This window comes from Oncorhynchus mykiss, chromosome 21 (genome assembly GCF_057628025.1).
Source record: "Oncorhynchus mykiss isolate SJ-2025 chromosome 21, ASM5762802v1, whole genome shotgun sequence".
NCBI lineage: Eukaryota > Metazoa > Chordata > Actinopteri > Salmoniformes > Salmonidae > Oncorhynchus > Oncorhynchus mykiss.
Window position 1 is genome coordinate 41,388,467 of NC_143042.1, and position 25,764 is coordinate 41,414,230.

General features: G+C 42.2%; 1 protein-coding gene across 17 annotated transcripts in view; it reads right to left on the reverse strand.

Moving 5' to 3' along the window:
- LOC110500600 (adhesion G protein-coupled receptor L3) overlaps positions 1-25,764 on the reverse strand; it is a 490,597-nt gene that overhangs the window by 291,113 nt on the left and 173,720 nt on the right. For all 17 annotated transcript variants that reach the window (XM_090213301.1, XM_021578050.3, XM_090213306.1 and 14 more), the window contains one exon: positions 1,912-1,992. The gene's annotated coding sequence lies outside the window, so the exon portion shown is untranslated. The remainder of the gene's footprint in view (positions 1-1,911; positions 1,993-25,764) is intronic.

A 25,764-nucleotide genomic window follows, 5' to 3' on the forward strand; every position in this document is an offset into this window, starting at 1 on the left:
ATATATATATATATATATATATATATATATATATATATATATATATATATATATATATATATATGGGTGCATCTCAGTTGTATTTAATTGTTTCCTCATGCCCTCTGTCCTAGTCTCCTCCTCAAACGGTATTGGAGGAAAATATCTGAGGGGAGGAACGCAAGGAATCAAGGAAATACAATTGAGATTCCCACTGTACAAGGATAACGTCCATTACACATGTGCTAGCTTTAAGATACAACCCAAACATAAGCCCTTCCATACAACGATTGTACAAAACATTAGGAACACCTGCTCTTTCCATGACAGACTGACCAGGTGAATCCTGGTGAAAGCTATGAACCCTTAAGGTCACTTATTAAACCAGTGTAGATGAAGGGAAAGAGACGGGTTAAAGAATGATTTTTAAGCCTTGAGAGAATTGGGACATGGACAAGAGAAAAGATGTAAGTGCTTTTGAACAGGGTACGGTAGTAGGTGACAGGCGCATAGGTTTGAGTGTGTCAAGAACTGCAACGCCGCTTGGTTTTTCATGCTCAACAGTTTCCTGTGTGTATCAAGAATGGTCCACCACCCAAAGGACATCCAGCCATCTTGACACAGCTGTGGGAAGCATTGCCGTCAACATGGGCCAGCATCCCTGTGGAATGTTTGACACTTTGTAGAGTCCAAGTCCCGACGAACTGAGGCTGTGAGGTGCAACTCATTAAAAACACCCCACTGTTCTCCTATGTTACTCAAAAGCTTCATTGACATCTCGCGACTAATATGCCAAGTAGATTTGACTCCTGCCCTTGCTTCATTTCATACTGTGCAGAGGAAAGGACTGGCTGTGACATTAATGCATATTTATTGTACATTAAAACAGGTTATCACTCAGATTACTCTTAGCATAAACGCCTGCACTGTTTTCTGAAAAACCTATCTGAGGAGGAAATGCCATTCCGGGGTGCCATGTACTGTAACTTGCAAAACCTCCTGGTGCGATTCCGTGTGGAGTTATTCAAAAAAGGTGAAATGCCACCTCTTGCTGAATTTATAAACCGCTGTTGAGAACATATTTCCGCCCACCGTATCCCACGGCTTACGATTAAGTCACTTCATCAACAACGGATGATATGTCAGGTGACCTGGATAATCATTTTTTTCAGATGAGCCGGCGATATCTTCGCCTCAATCGCTTAGAGTGGCAAAGAGAAGAAACAACCCAGGGGGGGCCAGAGGAACGAGAAGCAAACGTAAACAAGGAGGGGGGTGGCGTTTACTGAAAAACGCACAGCCTGCAGTAATGGGGGGAGGGGGGGAAGACAAGCATAAGGTATGGGTGGAGAGGTTTTTGGGGGGGTTGGCGTGGGGCGGGTAGAGACTCGATGCACAGCAAAATGGAAGCCAGCTGCACTTTTGCATGATTACGCCGAAAACATAATTTGCATCAGGAAGCGCAATCCAAACATGCTTGTTGGATGTGCGTGGTTATCAACCAGAAAACTCTCCCATTGCCAAGGGGGCATTGCTTACCAGGGCTGTCCCGTAGTTTTGCATATGTTAATGAGCACCTATCATAGATCATTTCCATAACCATCAACTCATCAAATCGCACACAAGGAAACAAGTGAAATTGGACCCAATGAATGCTCGTCATCAAAATACTGTGTAGGAGACTGCATGTGTATTTAATCTTTCCCTGATGCATATTCATGCTTTCAAAGGAAACTATTTGGAATTTCTGCAAGGTCGGTTGAATCACTTGAAGAGGGTAACTTGATAGCAAGCCAATTTTTTTTTTTTTAAATCAAGCGTTCATGACTATCTGTTTTTTGGGATTGAATTTGAGAAAACAGTGAAGAGAATTGTCTTATGATAATCGCAACGGTTTGATCTGACGAGGAAGTGGATTGACTTGTCACATACCTGGGAGTGATTCTTCTCTTGTCAAAGCTCCTTACAAATCCAGTACATCACATCTCAGAGTCTAGAACCATATATCCCATCCTAGAACAGAGAGAAAGAAACCGGTTAGAATCCAAAATGACTGATGAGCAAAATAAATAAATGATATTCACAACACAATGAATCGATTGAATCCATGACGATGATAGGGATATGGATTAGAATCATTTTGAAAATGGCACCATTACAACTTATGATTACACACATGATCATTTGCATGTATATTTTAGCTGCATATTAATTAACTCTTGGTGCATCTTCAGTTGCCCATTAGAAGTTATTTAGCAGCATCCTCATAAATGTTTCAAGTGGTCTGGGTGCACTCTGTATTGGCGATGTGTTGATTATATATGTATGAAGCGCTATTCAGGTCACATCAGCGTTTAATGGCTGATTTATTAGGACCCAACAGGGCCCTTCTGATGGCCGCCGGACAAAGAGCCTGATTTAAACTGCATTAACACTCTGCAGTAAATATCCCCATACGACATCAGCATTTTGATGACTGCTTTTTCTTTCCACCATTTACCTTTTTTTGCTGAATGAATACATATATATACACACACACACACACACACACACACACACCTCACCCCCTTGCTCCATTTTCTCTCTCTGTCTTTGTATCAATCAGTCTCTCGCATTTGCTTTCCCTCTTCATCCCTTTGTTTTGCTCGTTCCATTTCTCTTCCCCCGTCGTTCTCTCTTTCGATCTTTCCTTCCCTCTGCACTCGCTTTCTTTTCACTTTTTGAAAAGGCTTCAGAGGTGAAGAGGCTGAGTTTAATTACAGCTGAATTAATATGATTTACGACAACTCCCCTATAATTAATTCTACAGAAATGTGTGTAATTGATTTTTTTGATTTTTTTATTTAAAAATACACACTCCCATGGTTTCTTTGTGTGTGTGTGTGTGAGACCAGCACGGGCCAAAACATGCGTTGTCATCCTCTCCCTGGAATGATGCTATTGTTTGTGGCAGCAAAAGGAGCTGTGAAATGCATTCCCTTAAAAATGATCTTGATGGAATGTCATCCACATCGCAAACACTAAATGAATGCAGACGGCAGCTGAGGTCCACACATCTGGATCGGAATAGTAAATTATACAAAGGGTTAAATCCGAAATCAAACGAGGGGTTGAATAAGCACTAACCAAATGATAAACGCAATTTCACTCCAATTTGCTTGAACAGAAGTGTAGACTGATTGTGTGGTCTTATCTGACCAAATATATACAAGATTGTATCCTAGCCTACATCATCAAAGCAATACTACAACCTCATGGAAGTACGATATTGCAGTAATGCAGTTCTCTCATGCCTTGTTTTAGTCTGCATTACCAAACTGGCATATTTGACCTGGTATATTACTCATGCTATAGCTTTGAGAATGTATATAAAATACCAGCTCAGACCAATCAATGTAACATGTCAACAGCTGGTCACAGTATCGGTTTTAAAAATGAACCATTCTGAAAAGTTCATAGCAACAACACTCACTAAAAATCACACTTCCGTTTGATTTGCTTCATTTTAATATCAAAATGTTGTACCGATAACACGGACACCCTGTACTACACATTACCGTCTAGACCAGGGTTTCCAAAACCTTTCGTCCCCATTTTGACATCTGAAAATTCTCAAGACCCCAACCATGTGAAAAAAAAAACCGATGTAATTAACAGCCAATGCTAACTTTATTTGGGGCTATGGCGATCAATTGCAAAACATTTTTAACAGTATTCTGATTGTCTTCGTTCATCATCACATACTTTTAAATGTGGGGCTATGACAGTCAATGACAGCCAACTGCAAATTAGTCTGACAATGTATCTTCTCACCACCACTAATGAGATGGGTGTGTTTGATGCATGTCGCATCGGCGCTTCTCAAAGTCAGGGGGCATGGTCAACTGTGCACATTTCTCTGTGGTCACATCCAACTTGGATCGATATTTGGTTTTACGGTGCTTTCAAGACAACTGGGAACTCGGAAAAATACAAGAGAGGCCTGAGTTCCAGAGTTGGAATGCAGAGTTGGATGACCTTTCAAAATGATTTCTGAAAGGTCATCCCCCCCAGAGTTCCCAGTTGTCTTGAACATACTGAAATCGGAAGTTGGAGATTTGAGTTCCCAGTTCCAAATTCCCAGTGGTTTTGAATCATTTTCATTTAGACGTTTAAGGTTAACCACATTACAATGATTTTGAGATAAAGACAATATATATATATAAAATAAAATACGTATCTTTATAATTTAAAAAAAATAATAATTAAAATCTCCGGTTGCGACCCCACATGAGGTTGCGAACCCTAGTTTGGGAACCGCTGGTCTAAACAGTCTACACATCGTCTGGCCCAATGTTATTGCGACCCCACATGAGGTTGCGAACCCTAGTTTGGGAACCGCTGGTCTAAACAGTCTACACATCGTCTGGCCCAATGTTATTGCCAATGTTATTGCGACCCCACATGAGGTTGCGAACCCTAGTTTGGGAACCGCTGGTCTAAACAGTCTACACATCGTCTGGCCCAATGTTATTGCCAATGTTATTGCGACCCCACATGAGGTTGCGAACCCTAGTTTGGGAACCGCTGGTCTAAACAGTCTACACATCGTCTGGCCCAATGTTATTTCCTCACCAGTAACGAGTGTGCTTCATCGCGTACATTATTCATTAAGTCCAATCCAAATCGGAGGTTGTTGTTAGATTGGCAGACACCATATGTCAATATCTGGAGAACCAGGCTGGTGGTCAGACAGACATAGCATCTGTCAGTTATTTGAAGGTCCATTGGGGTTTAAAGAACCTTTTGCACCAGCCATATTGCACCAATCCCCCCAAGCAAGAGTTTTGCACAGTGGAAACTAGCCGAATTTACAAAGCATTATGTTCACATTGGAGTGAACATCTCAATTGAAAATGGTTTAACTTGCACGCTTAGTGGTCATGGAGAACAACTGTGTACAAATCATGGAAATAACCTCCAGCACACAAGTGATATTGACGCTCCAAATGCAGATTTAAATGGATCTTTATACCAATGTTTCTGTTTTGTTCTTCGTAAGAACACTTTACCCTCTCGTTTTCTTATCCTTCTCTGTCTGAGCTACACATTGAGGTGTTTTCACAGCCAGATATTGGATTTCTTCCACTACTTTCATCGGGGCAGAAGTGGTGGTGGCGACCAGGGATAGGAGCTTCTAAAACCTCTTCAAAGGGTTGTGAAACAGAGACAAATGTGCCTTTCATGAGGCACTTCCAGGTGTCTGAGACACTGTTGTATTACTGTGGGGAGTCTTCACAGGAGTATACACATTTATATCATTGTCGTGCTGACTAAAGAGTAACCTATCCGGAAAGCAACATTTTAGTTGAGAATACCAAACTAAGGAGAAACTTAAAAGCCGCTTTCCATCTAGGTTCATCAAGGTTCAAATCAACATCAACCAAAGAAACCTCTAACTGAAACGTCACTTTCTTTCAAAAAAGTCTACCATTTGTTGTCGTATCAGTTTCAGTGCATTTGTATCATTTGAACAGGCATCGAGTGTGGCCTCAGGTTTGATTCATACCATGATTGCATCCAAGGAAACAGCTATTGTACAACCCGAGATAGTGGACCTTAAAGTCTTCACAATGCGACACACATAAAAGGTTAGTCTATACTGTGTGCTGCGAAACCCAAGTCCACTCACAGGCATTTAGTGCACTATACCGAAACAATTCATATATTCTGCTGTAAGTGCTTTTATCTTGCTTTTAGCGGACTATCCAGAGTTTACAGTCCATTCATACAGCCAACTATAGCTGCTTCAATCTAGGTTTTACAGCACTAGGGACACATAGCCTAATCGAAGGGTTATCACATCAACACTCCTAGGCCCATATACCTTCTGCTAAAAATAAAAACTAGAAAAAGCACACGTTTACAGACTAATGACTGACTAGTGGCTAATGGCTAACGCATGACTAATGACCAACAACCTGTGGTGTAAAGTACATAAGTAGTACTTTCAAGTATTTTTACTTAAATAGTTTTACTCTATACATTTTCCCAAAAGTACTCGTTACATTTTGAACGCTTAGGTCATCTCTACTGCCTCTGATCTTGTGGACTCACTAAACACAAGCTTTGTGTGTAAATTATTTCGGAGCGTAACCCTGGCTATAGTTAAAATACAAACTAGAAAATGGTGCCATCTGGTTTCCTTAATAAGGAATTTGAAATGGTTTTCTACACCTTTTACTTTTGATACTTCAGTATATTTAAAACCAAATACTTTTAGACTGTTTCTCGAGTAGGATTGTACTGGGAGACTTGTACTCCAGTCATTTTCTAAGATCTTTACTCAAATATGACAACGGAGTACTTTTTCCACCACTGCTAACAATTGACTAATGGCTGACTAATGCAGGGTGACGGCCTGTGTCGTACACAAAAGGCGAGGCAGTCGTGGTCCCCGGAGCTCATCAAAGAGCGGCTTACTTTGTCAGTTGAGTGGAGAATGTGCTGAGAGCGAGAGAGAGGACGGGAAGTCACAGGACAGGGCTCACTAAGCCACTGTCGCCCGTCCGACACACACACACACACACACAAACAAACATACACGTTACTAGTGTGGCGTTACAAGCGACACATTAGCGACAAAACGCGGTAACGGCTGATCCTAGTCTCTCAACTCATGGGTTGTTACAGGCCAGAACACAGCCAGAGGCTATATGGACAAGGTTAATGTAGAGAAAATGCATTGTGATTGAAGTGTCCTGGTTATGAACAGGACCAGCTTGGAGAGAGTGGATATCACACAAAGTGCTCAATTGACATTGTGTATCCATACTATGGAGTCGAGACGCCGTGGTAGTTTTGTCCATCAAATCTAATAAAACTTGCCATTTATTCATACAAACTTCATAGTTTCCAAAAACGAGTCTGCAAACTCATTGCATTTCTCATTGTAGCCTATATAACGACAGGCATGCAATTCCTGAAAACAAGAGGTGGGCCTAGACCTCCATGAATGTGTGTGTATGTGAACAAACAAATTTGATAACACGTTTGATTATTCAAGTAAAAAGAGAGCTTTGTTTTAACTTACAGGTAGATAACACATGTCAAATATTATTCCAGTAATTCTCAGCAGGTCAAACATTATGTGCTGAGTCAGTCTAGGGGTGTTAGCAGAGGCTATCGTTAGGCGTAAATGGGGAAGCAGGACAGACACACACTATGCATAGGCAACATCTGGATCCAAGGGTCAAATTAAATGCAGGGTAACTGATAACAATTGACTGCGGTTGTTGACAACCCAGACCAGAGAACGTGCAGACAGAATGCATTTTTATGCCTCCCTTACTGCAGCCGTGTTTTCACTTTCTCTGCTCCTCACTCACTCCATCTCGCTCCCTTCTTCTGCATAATCTTATCGTTCTCTCTCCCCCCCCCTCTCTCCATCCCTATCAATCCTTCTCCGCCATCCTCCCTCTGCATCTTCCTATCGTCCTTCCTCTCCAATGTCAACCTCTCGAAATCTCCCCCTGCGTCTTCTGCTGAGTCTTCTGTCTCCGTCCTCTCCCTAACTCTCTCCATCTGCATGACATTGAGTGGAGGTGGAGACGGGCGTACGTTCAAATAACACCTCCAGCCTTTTTAGATCCTCTGCTGCAGTCTCCCACATGCTTGCGTCCTTAATGGCCTTATTAGTGAATGGCAGAACCTTGAACTATGCGAGATGTGTGTTACTGACGTGTTTGTCTCTGTGTGTATTGAGTGTGCAAGCAGACGGTTGTCCCTGTGTGTCCTATGATATGAATGTTGGAGAAAGCGTCGAGGAGCGGAGGAGGCTTCCTCATACCCCTGCTATGTTCACACAATGAGAGAAGGTAGGTGGGTGGGAAATCTGGTGTGTAAAACGGCTTCTTGCTAAAGATATATTTTTGAAAATGTATACGTCAAAAGGTGCACAAGCGTCAACCCCACAATTTGTGAGTCAGAAAACATTTCCAAAAACTGCCCACCTTTGTGCGTGTCAAGCAAACCAGAGGCAACCCCACAATGTGTAAAACCCCTTGTTGTAGTAGATACTACTCAAAGTGGCCACCTTTGTGCGTGTCAAGGCGAATTAGCGTCAACCCCACAATTTACAGTAAACATGCAAAACACCTTGTCGAAGACACCTTTCAAAGATGGCCGCCTCCGCGGGTGTCAAGGCGAACTAGCGTCAACCCCACAATTTTGCCCTCTTCACCGAAGCTTGAGAGGCAAGGTGTGGGGAAGGGAACGGGTGTTTATCTTTGAGATGGAATATCATTATGGTAATGATGCTATTCTTTCTTTGGAATACATACATACTCTCAATGGGATGACCAACCTTGCGGCGGAACATAAAAGTCAATAGAGGAGAAGATTGTATGGGTGACGTTAGTGGGACTTGACACTGTAGGTCCTTCAAAGGGCTACAGCATCGTGTGCATGTACAATCAGACGTCTCGCTTTTCTCCTCCCTCACATAATAACGGCACTTTGCATCACGTTTGCAGTGCAGGGTTATATTGTCGGGCAAGGAGACGTGATCAAAATTAATGCAGACTATTAGAGTATAATACTGTTGAACGTAAATAACAATATTCCACTGTAAAGGGAAATTATCTAAATAACTTACTTGAAGAAATATGTAAAAGGCGTATTTCTGAACATTTCGATTGACATTTAGTTGTTTGTAATATTATTTTTTGCTTGTGTGGGTGGCGTGGAGGAATAATATGCAGACATGAAACTCAATATGTGCACAAAAGCACTGCAACACACATAAACACAAAAACTGTGTTTTGGCATTGGGAATGGGTTCCAAAACAAACCTGCATCTGATTGAAACTGGGGATCGAGTTACTGGCAAGGCCCGTCTAGTGTCCTGATTCCATGTGTAAGGAGCGGGGTCGGGCACACACAATGCTCCCATTCAGGCTTTGTGGAAGACAGCCGAGATATCCCAGGACCCCTGTAACAGGGAGGTTAGAAAGGGTGCCCATTTCTCCACGAGGTGATGAACAACGTCAACGCCTTCTGTAGTACTACATGCAGATTGTGTCCCAAATGGCACCATATTCCCTATATAGTGCACTACTTTTGACCAGAGCCTATGGGCCCTGGTCAAAAGTAGTGCGTAGCTCACTATATGGGGAATGTGGTGCCATTTGGGATACAAACAGACACGACTGAACCTGAATCAACATCTTAAATGGGCAGCCTGACCTTGTATTGATCTACACGTCATAACACAAGAGAACATGTCGCTCTTTTATATCACATTGTGGACAAGTGTTTAGGTCCCACTGTGATACTGTTAAATTGGCCTGTCCAGGTGAAAAATGGACATTAAGAAGAGAGGGATTAGGAGTTAAAGACACTGAACTACATATTGGAGTTGATTGGAAGTCTCTCCTCCACCCATGATCAGTGCTATTTTGTCTTTCATTAGTTAGTGGCATATGAACTACTTCCTAATACGACACAGTATAACACAAGTCACCTAACTTCTACGGATAACCTTCTTGATTTATCACCGACTTCTTTTCATATCAAGGCAGATAGTGTGTAAAAGTCCCCCCCCCCCAAAAAAAACACACAAAAGGTATCAGACGTAATTGATCCGACAACTCCCCCATTTCCCAGTTTGGTATTAATTTCCCATTAGCAAAAACACAAGATATGCCCTTTGACCTTTGAGGTAGTTCAATTCTGAGTAGCTCCAAAATGAATAATGACGAGGGGAAAACAGGAAAATAATTTCAGTAGAGAGTATGAGCCTGTGCCTACCTGCACGCCTGCGAGCACACACACGTCGCAAATCATAGCACTGCACAAGCTGATTGTGGGCTTTGACAGAAATGGTCAATGTCTGGAAAAATTACACACGGGCCGCGCAGCAATACATCCTAAACGTACATCTGACAGAGGCTTTTAAAACACAGACAACGCAGGCAGAGCAGCCATCCATGCGTAAAATTGGACAGCCATCCCTCAGCCCAGGCATACATCTATGGCTGGCTTTACATGGGGAGAAGCACAATAGAATGAACTTCTGATTAAAACATTTTTAAAAAGTAATTGAATCCGGGATTCAATAGGGCTGGATTACAGTCACAAAAACATGGCCATGTGAATTCCACGCTCAGCAGGGGGTGAACAATGTATTCATTCAAGACTGACTGATTGACTAACTATCATGTTGGTTCTACTCACAAACTATTGGGAAAGAAAGTGCGCACTTGTTTTGTTTATAAAATGCTGGAATATGAATTCCTTGATAATGATAGTTATAAGATATTATCGATCCTTTTCTAAAAATACAAGTGGACGATCTCCCATAGCAATCAATGAATAAAACGGACTGCCCAAAGAGGCATTCTGAACGGTGCCTGGAAAAAGTCAATTGGGTGTGATGCGAGAAACAACCGAGATTGTGAAAGGACTTAAGCACACGATTTAATGAGAAGGCCTATACCACTTGTAGCCATCCATCTTAAAAAAAGGCATGATGACAGTATGTGCAGAAAAAGGGTCCTGTAACAGTTTGCTACAACAGCCAATAATTCCATATAAGACCTATAAAGGTTACGGGGGGGGGGTCACTGAATGTGTAACCCCTAAATCCACAGGTTATCAACCCAGCAAATCACATTTGTGTTGCCAAGTTTACATTAAACATGTAGACTGAAAAAAATATATAATAATTAAAAAAAATAAAAAATAGGGATGGAGTGATAGGCATCTCTGTTTTGGTGAAGCCCTGTTGCATTATTCTCTGCCGGTGGCTGACGCGATAAGAACTGACAGTCGACTGCTGTAAAGTGACATTGTGCCTCGGTAAACGTGTTCAATTCTTGTTAGGGGCAGGGAGAGATAAGGGCCATGTCCTCATCGGGTAGCTAGATGCCCCTTGCTAATGTTTAGCCTGGGAGGAACACCGTTAAAGCTTGCAGGAGAGAGTAAATAGCAGTGTTGGTGGTAAACATTTGGGTTTCAAATGAAAACTCAACAAAACCAAAGAGTGTTTGGCATCTTCGAAATGAGAAGTCCTCAGATATATCACCTTCTCTGAGCGTTGCCGAGGGTGACATTGTGATGAATTGCTCAAGCAGAGTCATGATTCCAGTCGTCAATAGCTTTCCAGATAAACTTGGGCAGTTTATTTTCTATGAACTGGGATATTCCGTCACAAAAATAAAGAATTCAGTCATTTCAGGCTGAAAAAAAGGGCCGAAGCAATCATAATGGCAGGCAGTGTGTTGTGGGTAGCGGTTCTATGCTTGACTGAGGAACATGGGGCTGCATACTAATGTCACTGGAATTCTTTGAAGCAGATTGCGAGCACTCGCTATTGGCCACTTTTCAAATTGAGCAGATTGCAAGCAAAACAACAGACAACAATTGTCTAAGTCTATACATTGCTTATGAGTGTCTGTCTAATTTACTCACGTCAATGTGCACTTTCCTTTTCAAATCCTCCTCACTTCCACAGCCAACAGAATAGCCCCTCAATTTAATGTCAGACCATGGAGAGGTAAGACTGATCCATTATGATGGTGGTGATGGTGGTTGTTGTTGTTGTTGTTGTTGTTGTTAGGGTTTCTTGCTTAAGGTCAAATGAGGTTCAACTTTTTAATTTAGCCCAGCAACAGAATTCAACCCAGCAGTCTTGTGGGGTAACAGTATAGCACAGTTAAGCAGCGGCAGACCTACTCAAGAGTTACGGATCTCTCAGTAGAGATTGTTCTGGCTCCTGTTACTCAGGTCAAAGATAGGTCGAGGAATGAGATTTTTCAGAACGAGGTGTGAGGACCATGAGATTGGATGCCGCGTTTTGCATGTCATTAAAATTGTACACGGCGCTAACAAAAACAAACTGACGGCGCATGGTAACTGACAGAGGGAGACAGATGGCTGTCGGAGAGGGGTTTCTTATGCATGAGGACTCTCTGCATCTGTTGGTGTGCGACTTCAGATCTCATGGCCGGGGTGACGTTCTAGCGGGGAAAGTACTGTTCATACGGAAGCAAACGAAAGCCGAGCGCTGTTATCTGTGTTCAAAGAAATCCAGCCATTTTATTTGGGGAGACTTAACTCCTGCACAATAGAGTTGGAGCCGCAATCCTACTCAGGAGGCCTTGAAAGCAATTAAGGACCCAGTCAATCTCTTGACACCCAGGTGGGGTGACACTGCTAAAATAATGGCTTCAGTTAATCAGATGGGCAGAGAGCCTTGAAGGAAAAACCAGCAGGACACTGCAGCCCCCTCAAGACCAGGGTTGGTCACCTTTGTCATACGAGAGACAACGGTACGGGACCTGGGGTTGGCAACCTTTGTCATCTGTCAAAACAGATCCAAACATCATAAAATGTGTATAAAGTGGTTGTATGGCCACAGTCCAGGCTGACTCTCCATCCAGGCTCCTCTCAGAGACAGTCTCTAATTGGACATGATGGTTGAGAGCCTGAGAGGTGCTCTCTTATTCGGTGTGCTTTTCCCTTTTATTAAAAATTAAAGTGCGATTCGGATGCTCAATTTGCATTCAGCCAGACAATGGAGAGAAGGTTACAATTCTCTCTCTCCCTCCCCCTCCCCCTCTCCCTTTGCCTCGGCAGAGTCCAGAGCAAGATCGATGCACCAAAAGCACTTCTTTCCTGTTCAATTTCATCCTTTAGTGTCAGTACAATTAAAACTACTCTTGACCATCTTTCCAATCCACATTTCCCCCACAACCAAGACAGTCAAAGTCATCAGTCGAACGCGGTGAAAAAAAGCCTTCTCCGGGGCAGGAGCATTGGCATCACGTATTCCACACTCCCAATGATTAGATGGAAGGCCAGGTTATTGACCACTTCAGGATGGAGGATTCATTGGACGGTGGGGCTGTACGTTTGTAGCTAATGATGAATTTTATAGGGTCACGAGGAGCCAATCTGAAGCCAAGCAGTGGGTGGAGAAAGGTGGCCAACTCTTCCGATGGAGGTTTTGGCCTATTAGGGAAGGAGAAAGCGGCTACCTGTTGTATTGAGGCATGTATTGGTCCGAATACTCGGTTCACGTGTCAAGGGATTCTATATTGAGTGGGGATGACAAGAGCATCAGGTGAGAGGACAAAGTTGTTTTAAATATGAGTATCAATTCAAGCCTAGTTTCAGATTGTGCTAGGCAGTCATGGAAAGACCGGATGCTTTTGTAATTAGTTAAATGCACCAATCTCACTGTTACTATTATAAATTAAATGTCAGGTTGATAAATTGGCAGAGTGCTTTTGTAACTAATACAACAGAATTTGCTCGCCATCTCACCATTTAGACCCCTTCAGCATTTCAAATGCCACATTTCAGTTTGAGCGCCAGACTTACATTATTAGTTTATGTACCGTGAGCCAACGTCACATCAGTTTATCTTGATCGCAGCGCATCAACTGGCACATGTGCACTGCCATATTCCCATTTTTTTCCCCCATTAAAGTTGGCAGAATATGACAATTTATCATGTGACACATTTGTTCTGAAAGCAGTGCAGATAGAAATCAGTTAGTGACCTGGGTGTAGTGGTTGCATTTAAGCTGCTGCTCCAATTATTTCTGCCCAGTTGCAATTATACGAGGCTACCCAGCTGTGTTTGACACAAAGCTGGCTTTCCGAGGGCTTACCACCACCAAAAACATAAACAAGATTAGAGACCGTAACCTTTCACATCGACTCATCTCTGACGGCGGAGCCAGTAAGTGGACATTTGGTCTCGCCAGCCGCACCGCCACCACAAACTATACAACAACAACAAAAAGATTCACCACAGTGAGGTGCTTAAATGTCTTACTGCAAAAAAACTAGTTGCAATGTGCCTCCCCGAATTAGATTGCTTTGTGCCGGGCAAAAGTTATGATTCTCATCTCAATCAATTCTGTTCATTGGGGGGAGTTGTAGCCACAGGAATGGCACAGAAATATCCCAGTTGATATCACATTAAAGTTAAAGCCACAGGAATGGCATGGAAATATCCCGGTTGATATCACATTAAAGTTAAAGCCACAGGAATGGCACAGAAATATCCTGGTTGATATCACATTAAAGTTAAAGCCACAGGACCCTGGCAGATTAAGAGCAACTTAAACTGTGCTCTATCCAAATGGCTCCGTATCCCCTCAATGTCCTCTGGTCAAAAGTACTACATAGCGAATAGGGTGCCATTTTAGACAAAGACTGCTGCAACAATATCATGACTGCGAGTGCCTATTAATCATTAAGGGTGGGAGTTTAACTGTGAAGGATCAAACCTGAGCTCATAGTCTAGCTACCTACTGTAGTCTCACATTGCTCCAGTATGATAAGCATGCTCATAAATTCTTTCATCGGTCTAGATATGAGCTGATATGTAGCCATCCATTTGGCATGTACAGCACTGAAAGTTAACAGTTAATCTTGACTGAATTGGTATTCCCCCCCCCCCCCCCCCCCACCCCATTGTGGTAATTTATGAGACCATGGCCTGTGAATAACTAGGCAGCCCAGATCTGACTGCATGCCTGTGACATCAGTTGCAAGTTAACGAATTACCACAGTGCGAGCAGATGGCTGTTCGCCGGTTAAGGTAAAGCCTAGGTATCAGCTCAAGTCTTCAGGTCTCAGCCAAGGTTACTCGTCACTTAATTAAACATGGTTCACCGAACCACCTCCAACACATAGCACCTAAATAAAAGTGATAAAAGCTAAATACAAATCTAACAATCGTTGTACAAATTTCCCTCCATCCATTGTTACAGCTGGAAGAAATCCTGCTGAGATCTTGCTCTGTACTATGGATGTGATGTGTAGGATGTGATGTGTCTATATGTAGGCTGTGCATAGCCACTAGTTATGGACAAGGCAGATGGAGTGAGCCTTGTTGAACGGATGTGGCTGTCAAACGTCTGGTGAAGAGGACGGGACGTTCAGAGCGCTCTGTCGTACAGATGATAAACGGATGTAATATGGCACCAGTCACCCAGCAGAACCAGTCAATACTACTGAGCAGAGGAATGCTAGAGGGACAATGGGAGACTGTGGACCTCGTTATGGAATGACAAAAATCTAGGGGAGGGCAGTGGGGGGGGGGGAGGTATCTTATTCAATACACGTTTCAACAGTCAGCCACTGGCGTACCACACACCCCCAAAACTCGGGGGGGCACAGGATTTTGAGGGGGGGATGGTGGGATCCCCCCCGGAGGTCAGGCTCCCCAGATAGCATATGAACACATCATAAGACGTGGTAAAAAAAAATATATATATATATATATATATATATATATAAATATATATATAAATAAAACAGGAAATTATCTTTATAAAACTGCACAATTTTCCCTCAGCCCCATGGCCATCCTTGGACCTTGCGGGTGAGCACTAGTCAATAGTACTATATAGGGAATACGGTGCCATTTGGAACGAAGCCATCGTCTGGTTTAAGAATGATAGCGGAAAGCTACCACTTGATACGCAGATTTAATATTGCATTTTTTTGGGCAAACGCTTAAATATTTGGTGAACAAATAGGGTCTGTTACAGCTTTGAAAGGCAGATCATATTTTCAGGTGAAACCATCATCAGGTTTATCCAATGTAGGGAATACCAGGAAATGTAGGCTTCTACACCACTGTGTCAACCTAAAGTAGGGGTTGTTTATTGTGGTTTAATCCTCCTGATCCATAACACCTCAACATCATTCCTACAGATCTGTAAAGAAATATTTAATTAATCAGAAAACCTGGAGACGTAAACAGACAGACAGAGACAGAGCAAGCCACACAGACACACGTTCCATGCTAGCCCCAGCCAGAAGAGCGTGTGGCCCTCTGACCGTGAGAAGAGAGGCTGCTGGGGGTCTATGAAAGCCTGCTCCAGCCCTTGACTGAAGGTGATAGCTCTGTGTACAAGGGCGAGTGGAAAAGGCCCCCTTTTCCAGCTCCTCACCCTGCGGGGCCCCTGCCTGCGCGCCATCACAGTTATCGGCTGCTTATTATTTGGCTGAATGAGCCGGAGCGGGGCTCCTGGGGGCGCTGCTGACATAATGACTGATTACAGTCTGCGGCTCCCACGAAATCCCAACGTTGCCACCAACAGGCAGCCGGCAGCTCGGCACCGCGGGAAAGGCCAGGGGGAGCGATGACAGCCTAACTGAGCCACCTCTCTACCTGTCACGGCTGACAGAGACGCGGCTGGACACCTGGGTCACTCCGTGCCCATCACGAACCCGCTACCTCACGTCTACCCCAAAGTCCAGGTTGACATATCCGGTGTACGTGGCAACACTTTCTTTTATTATGACAGGAGACAGGTGGTATACATGATTTGCATGATCCCTCTCTACCTGCCTTTCAAGTTCCTGCACTCAGGGTTGCCATATCTGTGATTTTCCAGCAAAATTAGGCTACTTTGAAAACAATGTCGTGGGTGACAATGTATTGGTCGCAGGTTTTTGGGCTACTTCTAAGTTGCTCTGTGGCCGCCATGGCATAAACAAAAAACGTTTCTATTTCACTGTGACTTGCTGCTGCTGACTATCAGGCAATGAGGCAGGCTGTTGCTGAGTGAGTGAGTGAGTGAGTGAGTGAGTGGGGCCGGAGGGGTGGGTGTGTGTGTTGAGAGAGCACCACAGCCTAGTCCACTATTGGCTGAGTCACGTGAGTGAGAGGAGACAGAGCAGCACGTTCTCGTAGTGACAACGTTTTACCGGTTGCAGGTAGTCTATTTAACTTGTCATTATTCTTTTTGATTTCACCTTTATTTAACCAGGTAGGCAGGTTGAGAACAAGTTCTCATTTACAATTGCGACCTGAAATGCATGAGAGGGAATTTGAAATGTCAGTTATGGAACTCCCTCACCTGCTTCTGTTATGGGGAAAAGTGCTCAATGAAACTGACATTAAATGTGGAGAATAACATTTACATTTATTAACATTTGTTGGCCATCAAGTAGCCTATCCATGTATATGCCATTGTAGGCTACTGTACAGTTTTATACAAGAAATATGTTGACATTACTATATCACTGGAGTCATTGCAAATCAATCTGCCACTTATGCAGTCTACCTGGAGTGGCCTATAACTTCAGTGTATTGCTGTTGTAGTAGCCTTGTGTTATTATGCTATCATTAAATGGCCATATTCAGTTAAATAAATTGGAAGTTTTTCGCAATTGCCGATCAGTTCTCATAACGCATTAAATTGACATAAATCAGTCAGATTGAGCTACATGTAAAAAATAAAATAAAAACACTGGCTGCTGTTGACAAGCATATTCACTTCACATACATATTAATATTTAATTCAGTGATTGAAAGTACAACCCCATCTTTAGTAGACTATTCCAGCAGGCTATTGGGAAACACAAGCAATTACCATAGAAAATCGCCAAGCTATTCATGTTGAATAAATGAGCCTGTTGATTTGAACTAAAAGCAAGCTGCTAAATGGTTCCGTTTACATCTTGCCTAGGCTACTGTAGACTATCTGATATAAGACGTAGGCCTATAGGCTACCTGCAACCCAAAGTTGAATTACAATCATAAACGAAGATTATAGCTATTGAAATTACAAGTCAATCTCACAAAAAAATGGACCGTTTATAACGGTTTGTAGTCTTAATAACATCTGGTTTGTGATATCCACACGCGCACCATGGCTAACGACTGTATCCAGGCACTGCGCGTTGCGTTATTGCATTATTGCTTTAATCATAGCAGTCAAACGAGTTAAAATCCACATTGATTGATGTAAAATGATTTGGCGAGTTTAATAAAAGGGCAAATTACCATTTCAAATATGTTTATTATGTCATAATTCACAAGAAATATTATTTTGATTTCAACCAAATGTGGCTTCTAATGTCGTTACAAATTATGTTGATATTACTTCTTTATTGGCTAGATAACGTTGGGGGAAAAGGGTTTATTGTATACATGGGCAACTCCTGCTCTGAAAAACTAATTGGGCTAGTTTTCAGGCTTTTTGTGCAGGTTTTGAGTGGACATTTTTTCGAGACCTGGCAACCCTGCCTGCACTCTTATGAATGACACACACACACACACACACACACACACACGCACACACACGCACACACACACACACACACGTGGGCACGAGTGTCAAAATACGTATGAAAAGAGCACGACAGGGGGGGCAGCATTGTCAATATCAACAGCTACCCTTTTCAAATGACAGAGGGAGAAGAACTACCTTGCTTATGCGCTTTTCAGGCAACGTCGGCTTTTAGGCAGTTAATAAAGTTCAAGGTAAGACAAAAACGGGTAATTTATTAAAAACGTTTTGCTCCAGCAGGCCGCTGCATCAATCCAGGCTTCTCCACATTGAAAGGTGAGAAAGGTCTGGCAGGCAAGATTATTTTGCCAGTTGGCTCCGCAGCACCACAAACTGAAAGAGGAACCTTTCCTTATATACCAACCTGAGTAATTTTCATTAGACACAAAATGTTAGAAAATGGACTGAAACAGGGAGGGACTACCTGACCCTGTCCAATAATAAATGCTATTTTTTTATTCTTACAGTGTGCCATAATGATTATGATCCTGGTTCAAGGGATGATTGCAGGCACACAGTGGTTGGGACTGGAATAGCCAACATCACTACTCCCATGGGCCAATCGCATGCATCATTGTGAGTGAGTGACTGCTGCAAGGCAGTCTGTCCCGCTCAGTTTATATCCAATCCTATCACTATTGATTAGTGATAACTATTTAGTGATAACTAAAAAGATGCACTCGAGATCAGATTCTGATCAAGCGAATGGAATGAGCCCCGTTGAATGTATTGGAAATGTGCATTCTACTAATTAAAAAGGAACCTTCCACTCAATATTACACTGTATATGCATAATTCAAAACAGGAATAGTACTACGGCCTATTGGGCTTGACAGAAATGCTTCTATTCATCATTACCTTTCAGATATATCGAAGAAAAAAGACAGAAGTGTAAAGGACTTTGTTTTTCAACACCGTCATATGCCATTTTATGCTGAATTGGAAGACCTCAGATCGTATGGCATGTGGCTTTTGAGGACATTAGTCTTGCAAAAAACTATATTGTGGATTATCGCCTCAAAAATGGACTGACACTGGCAATTCATACATAGTACTGTTCTCCTGACTCAAAGATGCATTTGGTAACATTTCCACATGCAAATAGGACTTACTACCACTAACATACAGTGCATTCGGAAAGTATTCAAACCCCTTGACTTTTTCCACTGTTACTTTACAGCCTTATTCTAAAATTGTTGTTTCCCCCCCTCACGTTTTCTGTAAGTCCAGACGTGTCCCCCTGCTTAAGCCAGTACATGTCCAGGCCCGTCTGAAGTTTGCTAGAGAGCATTTGGATGATCCAGAAGAAGATTGGGATAATGTGATATGGTCAGATGAAACCAAAATATAACTTTTTTGTAAAAACTCAACTCGTCATGTTTGGAGGACAAAGAATGCTGAGTTGCATCCAAAGAACACCATACCTACTGTGAAGCATGGGGGTGGAAACATCATGCTTTGGGGCTGTTTTTCTGCAAAGGGACCAGGACGACTGATCCGTGTAAAGGAAAGAATAAATGGGGCCATGTATTGTGAAATTTTGAGTGAAAACCTCCTTCCATCAGCAAGGGCATTGAAGATAAAACGTGGCTGGGTCTTTCAGCATGACAATGACTCCAAACACACTGCCCGGGCAACGAAGGAGTGGCTTCGTAAGAAGCATTTCAAGGTGCTGGAGAGTCCTAGCCAGTCTCCAGATCTCAACCCCATAGAAAATCTTTGGAGGGAAATTAAAGTCTGTGTTGCCCAGCAACAGCCCCAAAACATCACTGCTCTAGGGGAGATCTGCATGGAGGAATGGGCCAAAATACCAGCAACGGTGTGTGAAAACCTTGTGAAGACTTTTGACCAGAAAACAGAAAACGTTTGACCTCTGTCATTGCCAACAAAGGGTATATAACAAAGTATTGAGAAACTTTTCTTATTGACCAAATACTTATTTTTCACCATAATTTGCAAATAAATTAATAAAAATACTACAATGTGATTTTCTGCATTTTATTTTCTAATTTTGTCTGTCATAGTTGATGTGTACCAATGATGAAAATGACAGGCCTCTCATCTTTTTAAGTGGGAGAACTTTTTTGCCCCACTGTATGTAAATACTTTTTTGCCCCACTGTATGTATGTGTGGGGTACAGAGATGAGGTAAGTCATTAAAAACAAAAATCATGGTAACCCCCCATTATAGAGTGAATCCATGCTATTTATTATGAGACTTGTTGAGCACGTTTTTTTAAATTATTTTTTTTATTATTATTTTTTTTCACCTTTATTTAACCAGGTAGGCATGTTGAGAACAAGTTCTCATTTACAACTGCGACCTGGCCAAGATAAAGTAAAGCAGTTTGACACAACACAGAGTTACACATGGAATAAACAAACATACAGTCAATAATACAATAGAAAAATAAGTCTATACACAATGTGAGCAAATTAGGTGAGATAAGGGAGGTAAAGGCAATAAATAGGCCATGGTGGCGAAGTAAATACAATATAGCAATTAAAACACTGGAATGGTAGATTTGACAGTAGATGAGCGTGCAAAGTCGAAATAATGGGGTGCAATGGAGCAAAATAAATAAATAAATAAATAAATACAGTAAGAGAAGAGGTAGTTGTTTGGGCTATTTATAGATGGGCTATGTACAGGTGCAGTGATTTGTGAGCTGCTCTGACAGTTGGTGCTTAAAGCTAGTGAGGGAGATAAGTGTTTTCAGTTTCAGAGATTTTTGTAGTTCGTTCCAGTCATTGGCAGCAGAGATCTGGAAGGAGAGGCGGCCAAAGGAGGAATTGGCTTTGGGGGTGACAAGTTTTACTCCTGAACTTATTTAGGCTTGTCATAACAAAGAGGTTGAATACTTGACTCAAGACATTTCGGCTTTAAAATGTATTAATTTGAAAAGATATATAAAAAAAGATTTAAATTCACTGACATTATGGGGTATTGTGTGTAGGCCAGACAAAAACATCTGAATTGAATCAATTGAATTGAAAATGAGAAAAAAGTCAAGGGTTGTGAATCATTGGCAGTCAGTGCCATTTCAGATATTTTTTTTATGAGCATGGCCTTATTTCTATGACAGCAAATTGGATGGCTACCTGGTCTGTGACCATGCGAAAAAACCTTTCCAAGCCAAACCTTCATATCATGACCGCCTACATCGTTGTCCTGTCATAGTTTATTCGTTCTAGTTTACTAACGAGTAAGTAAATCCACTACAATCACGTAGCACAGTGTAGTCAGAAAGCAGTTACACCAGGGGGCCCCAGTGGCGATACATTAATAAAACCAAAAGCGTACCTTGACTTGAAAGAGTTCCAGCGATGGATAGCCATATCAAGATCGCTAATATACCATCCTCTGTTTGAGATGGGTGTTTGAGTAGGCTAAAATATCTAGCTGTATTCGCAAGCTAACTGAACGTAATTTTCTTTTAAATAATCAAAAATACAACCAAATATGGCACTCACTCTGTCAGAGCTACATTATTCTGATTTTCTAAGCTCTGTTGAACAGTGGTTAAACTTAGCTAGCTCCGGGTGTTCTCCCGCTCACTCTCTGAAATGATTTTATTCAAAACTATTATCTTTCTCTCCCTTTGATTCAACTACTCACCACATGATATGCACTGCAGTGCTAGCTAGCTGTAGCTTATGCTTTCAGTACTAGATTAATTCTCTGATCTTTTGATTGGGTGGACAACATGTCAGTTAAGGCTGCAAGAGCTCTGATTGGTTTGAGGACGTCCTCTGGAAGTTGTCATAATTACTGTGGAAGTCTGTGGAAGGGGGTGAGAACCATGAGCCTCCTAGGTTTTGTATTGAGGTCGATGTACCGAGGAGAACAGTAGTTAGCTGTCCTCCAGCTACACCAAGGTGCAGAACCCTATCAAAATCAGTATATTGGGAGTAGGGTGCCATTTTTTACAGATGAAACATGTATTTCAAAATAAAAACAAATGTGCAGGTGTGGTTGGAAACCCAAGGTGTAGGGTGCCATTTGGGACACAATTAAGACATTTATCATTTGAAAACCTTTGCGATAACTTGATGGGTGGCATCTGTATTCCTTAGGCATGTGACACATTTGGCATTGTCCACCATTGTACAGTGCGGTATAGGAACTATACATTGATATTTATGATATGATGCATGCAACTAAAGCCTTTTTGATCAGCAATTAGTGGTCAGATCAGGAGGTCTCCATGGTTTGGGAGGCATAAATACAAAGTGTCATCGTCATTCATTTGTATGCGACTGCAGGTGCACTTGCTCATTACGGATTCAGACCCAAACCTGCCTTCCAAACAGGCCATAAATTAACCCAAGTCCCTCCATTTAGCAGAAAAAGCCCTGTTTTGTTTGCGTCCCCACCACATCTAGTTAAGGAAAAAACCTCCAAACCTAGCAAAGCTTCAATATCAATCTTCTCCTCAGAAAACGTGTCACATTGTAAAATACATATAGACAAATGGATCACACTTTACAGAGTAGTAAAGAGGTTGATGTACTGGGGCTTCGTCGGACTATGTCAGTTTAATAGCTTCTGGGTGCCTTTTAACACCAGGAGGATCATAAGAGAAGCTAGGATTCCTTCAAATGCTAAATCGACATTTCAGGAATTATAGCCAGCATATAAATGATTTCACATCAATCTTTTTCACACTCACACGTCAGGTCAGGTCGCAGATACATAACTACCAAACTTAAAACTTCTGATTTGATTAATTCCTGTTGTGGGAGGACTAGGTGAATCAAAGTGGACTGATTTTAATAAACCAATGGAACTGGCAAGTTACTTTCATATAGTAACTGAATATAATTGTGTATATCACATAACTCCCATGCTTTACGTATATAACAGTTCACATTGTTCAGTAATACCATACAATAAGTTGCCCATGAACTAGTCCTTCTAGTTGGTTTTACACCTTCGTAACTAACATTTGATTACTCCGAATGACACCAGATGAATTTACTTATTCCAGGATACACTACATGTCCACATACTTTTGGTCATCTGCTCTTCGAACATCTCGTTCCAAAATCATGTGCATTGATAAGTTGTTGGTCCCCCCTTTGCTTCTATAACAGCCTCCACTCTTCTGGGAAGGCTTTCCACTGATGTTGCTTCCCATTCAGCCACAAGAGCATTAGTAAGGTTGATGTCGGAAGCACAGAATTGTCTAGAAAGTCATTGTATGCTGTAGCGTTAAGATCTCACTTCGCTGGAACAAAGGGGCCTAGCCCGAAACATGAAAAACAGCCCCAGACCATTATTCCTCCCCACCAAACTTTACAGTTGGCACTATGCATTGGTACAGGTAGTGTTCTCCTGGCATCCGCCAAACACAGATTCATCCGTCCGACTGCCAGATGGCGAAGTGTGATTCATCACTCGAGAGAAGGCATTCCCACTGCTCCAGAGTCCAATGGCAGCGAGCTTTACACCCCTCCAGCTGACGCTTGGCATTGCACATGGTGAACTTAGGCTTGTGTGCGGCTGCTCGTTCATGGAAACCAATTTCATGAAGGTCCCAACAAACAGTTCTTGTGCTGACGTTGCTTAAGAGGCAGTTTGGAACCCGATAGTGAGTGTTGCAACCAAGGACAGATTTATTAAATATTTTAAGCACTACGTGCTTCAGCACCCGGCAGGTTCGTTCTGTAAGCTTGTGTGGCTTATCACTTTGCGCCTGAACCATTGTTGCTCCTAGATGTTTCCACTTCACAATAACAGCACTTCCAGTTGACCGGGGCAGCTCTAGCAGGGCAGAAATTTTACAAATTGACTTGATGGAAAGGTGGAATCTGATGACAGTGCCACGTTTGAAGTCAATTCTACTTCCAATGTTTGTCTACGGAGAATGCATGGCTTTGTGCTCAATTTTATAAACCTGTCAGCAATGGTTGTGGCTGAAATAGCCTAATCAACTAATTTGAGGGGGTGTCCACATATATATAGTGTACATCAATAGAAACCCTATAAAGGTCACCCTATTTAATCAAAAAGAGGGCTATTCTAAGACACTACTGTAGGTAAAAGGTGGCACTCAATCAATCTACAACAAGACTCATCACGTCAAGCTTTTATCCCTGTTCTATAAATCCAACTGCTATTGTCAGTTACAGTAGGCCTATGAACAACAATTAAATAGAGGATGTTCTGAATTGTATTTCCTTTACATCTGATGTGATTAAGGACGCATGTCCATTTGTGAGCTCGGCGGCACTCAAAACCACAACGCCAATGCATCACATTCAGCGTCTGAGATACCTGGTGTGAGGTTTGAGAGTTGTAAATTGTAACACTGCTCAGCCTAACTGTTTTGACCCCACCAGGGACAAGTTAACTAAGTGGCAAATTGAAGAAGGAAGGGAGGTAGCAGATTATTGAAAAACTGCAGGCTCGGGGAAAGTCAACGAGCAAAGAAATTTGACTGGGTGGGGGGGGCAAAAAATACGTAATTGGTCATGCTGGGGCCAAGAGCACGCCACACGGGTCGAGCTCTGCCCTCGCTGACATGCCACCCTCGTAGGTTTTTATTCAAATGGAATGCATAAATGACTTGAATTAATGTGACGTGGCACCAGAACTCGGGAAAGATGGCCGACGGGCTATTTTTATGTCTATCGTTTCCCGTCTTTATTGGATGGACCGCAACAGCATAACGGGTTTCATTGTAGGAGTCATCTAATCAACGGGGGCCAAGTTGATTTAGAGTGATCTTATGTTCCATGATGGTCACATTCCCTACTTTTCTCTCTGCCTCTTTGACTCAACCCATAAGTTTCCAGTGCATTGTCTGATTGACAAGCCTATTAAAACACTGCAAACTTATGGGCATGAAATCCCCCACAACTCCATCCCGCCTAAAAGCGGTCGATCATCGGCCCCTACTAGGGCTGTGATGGTCGTGTAATTTTGGATGACAGTTATTGGCCAGCCAAATGACCGCGGTCACCGTTAATTATCGTTCTTATTTTAAGACGCAAACGCTCTCCTCTCCTCCTGACTACATGTGCTGCCATAGAAATAGAATGAATAGAATGAGCGTCCAGATTCAAATCAATGATGGCATAATAGTGGACTGTCGGCCATTGCAAGTGTACCCATAGGAGCAAAGCAGTGAGTAAAAGCAGGAAGTGTACACCAATACGTGCTGTGATTTGTTGATCAAGTCAACTGAAACTAGAGGTCGACCGATTAATCGGAATGGCTGATTAATTAGGGCCGATTTCAAGTTGTTTTCATAACATTCGGAAATCGGTATTTTTGGGCGCCGATTTCCAACTTTTTTAAATGATTTTTTTATACCTTTATTTAACTAGGCAAGTCAGTTAAGAACACATTCTTATTTTCAATGACGGCCTAGGAACGGTGGGTTAACTGCCTTGTTCAGGGGCAGAACGACAGATTTTCACCTTGTCAGCTCAGGGGATCAAATCTTGCAACCGCACAGTTAACTAGTCCAACGCTCTAACCATTGCACTCCACGAGTAGCCAGCCTGTTACGCGAATGTAGTAGAAGCCAAGGTAAATTGCTAGCTCGCATTAAACTTATCTTATAAAAAACAATCATAATCACTAGTTATAACTACTAATCCAGTTTAGCAGGCAATATTAACCAGGTGAAATTATGTCATTTCTCTTGCGTTCATTGCACGCAGAGTCAGAGTATATGCAACACTATCGTTT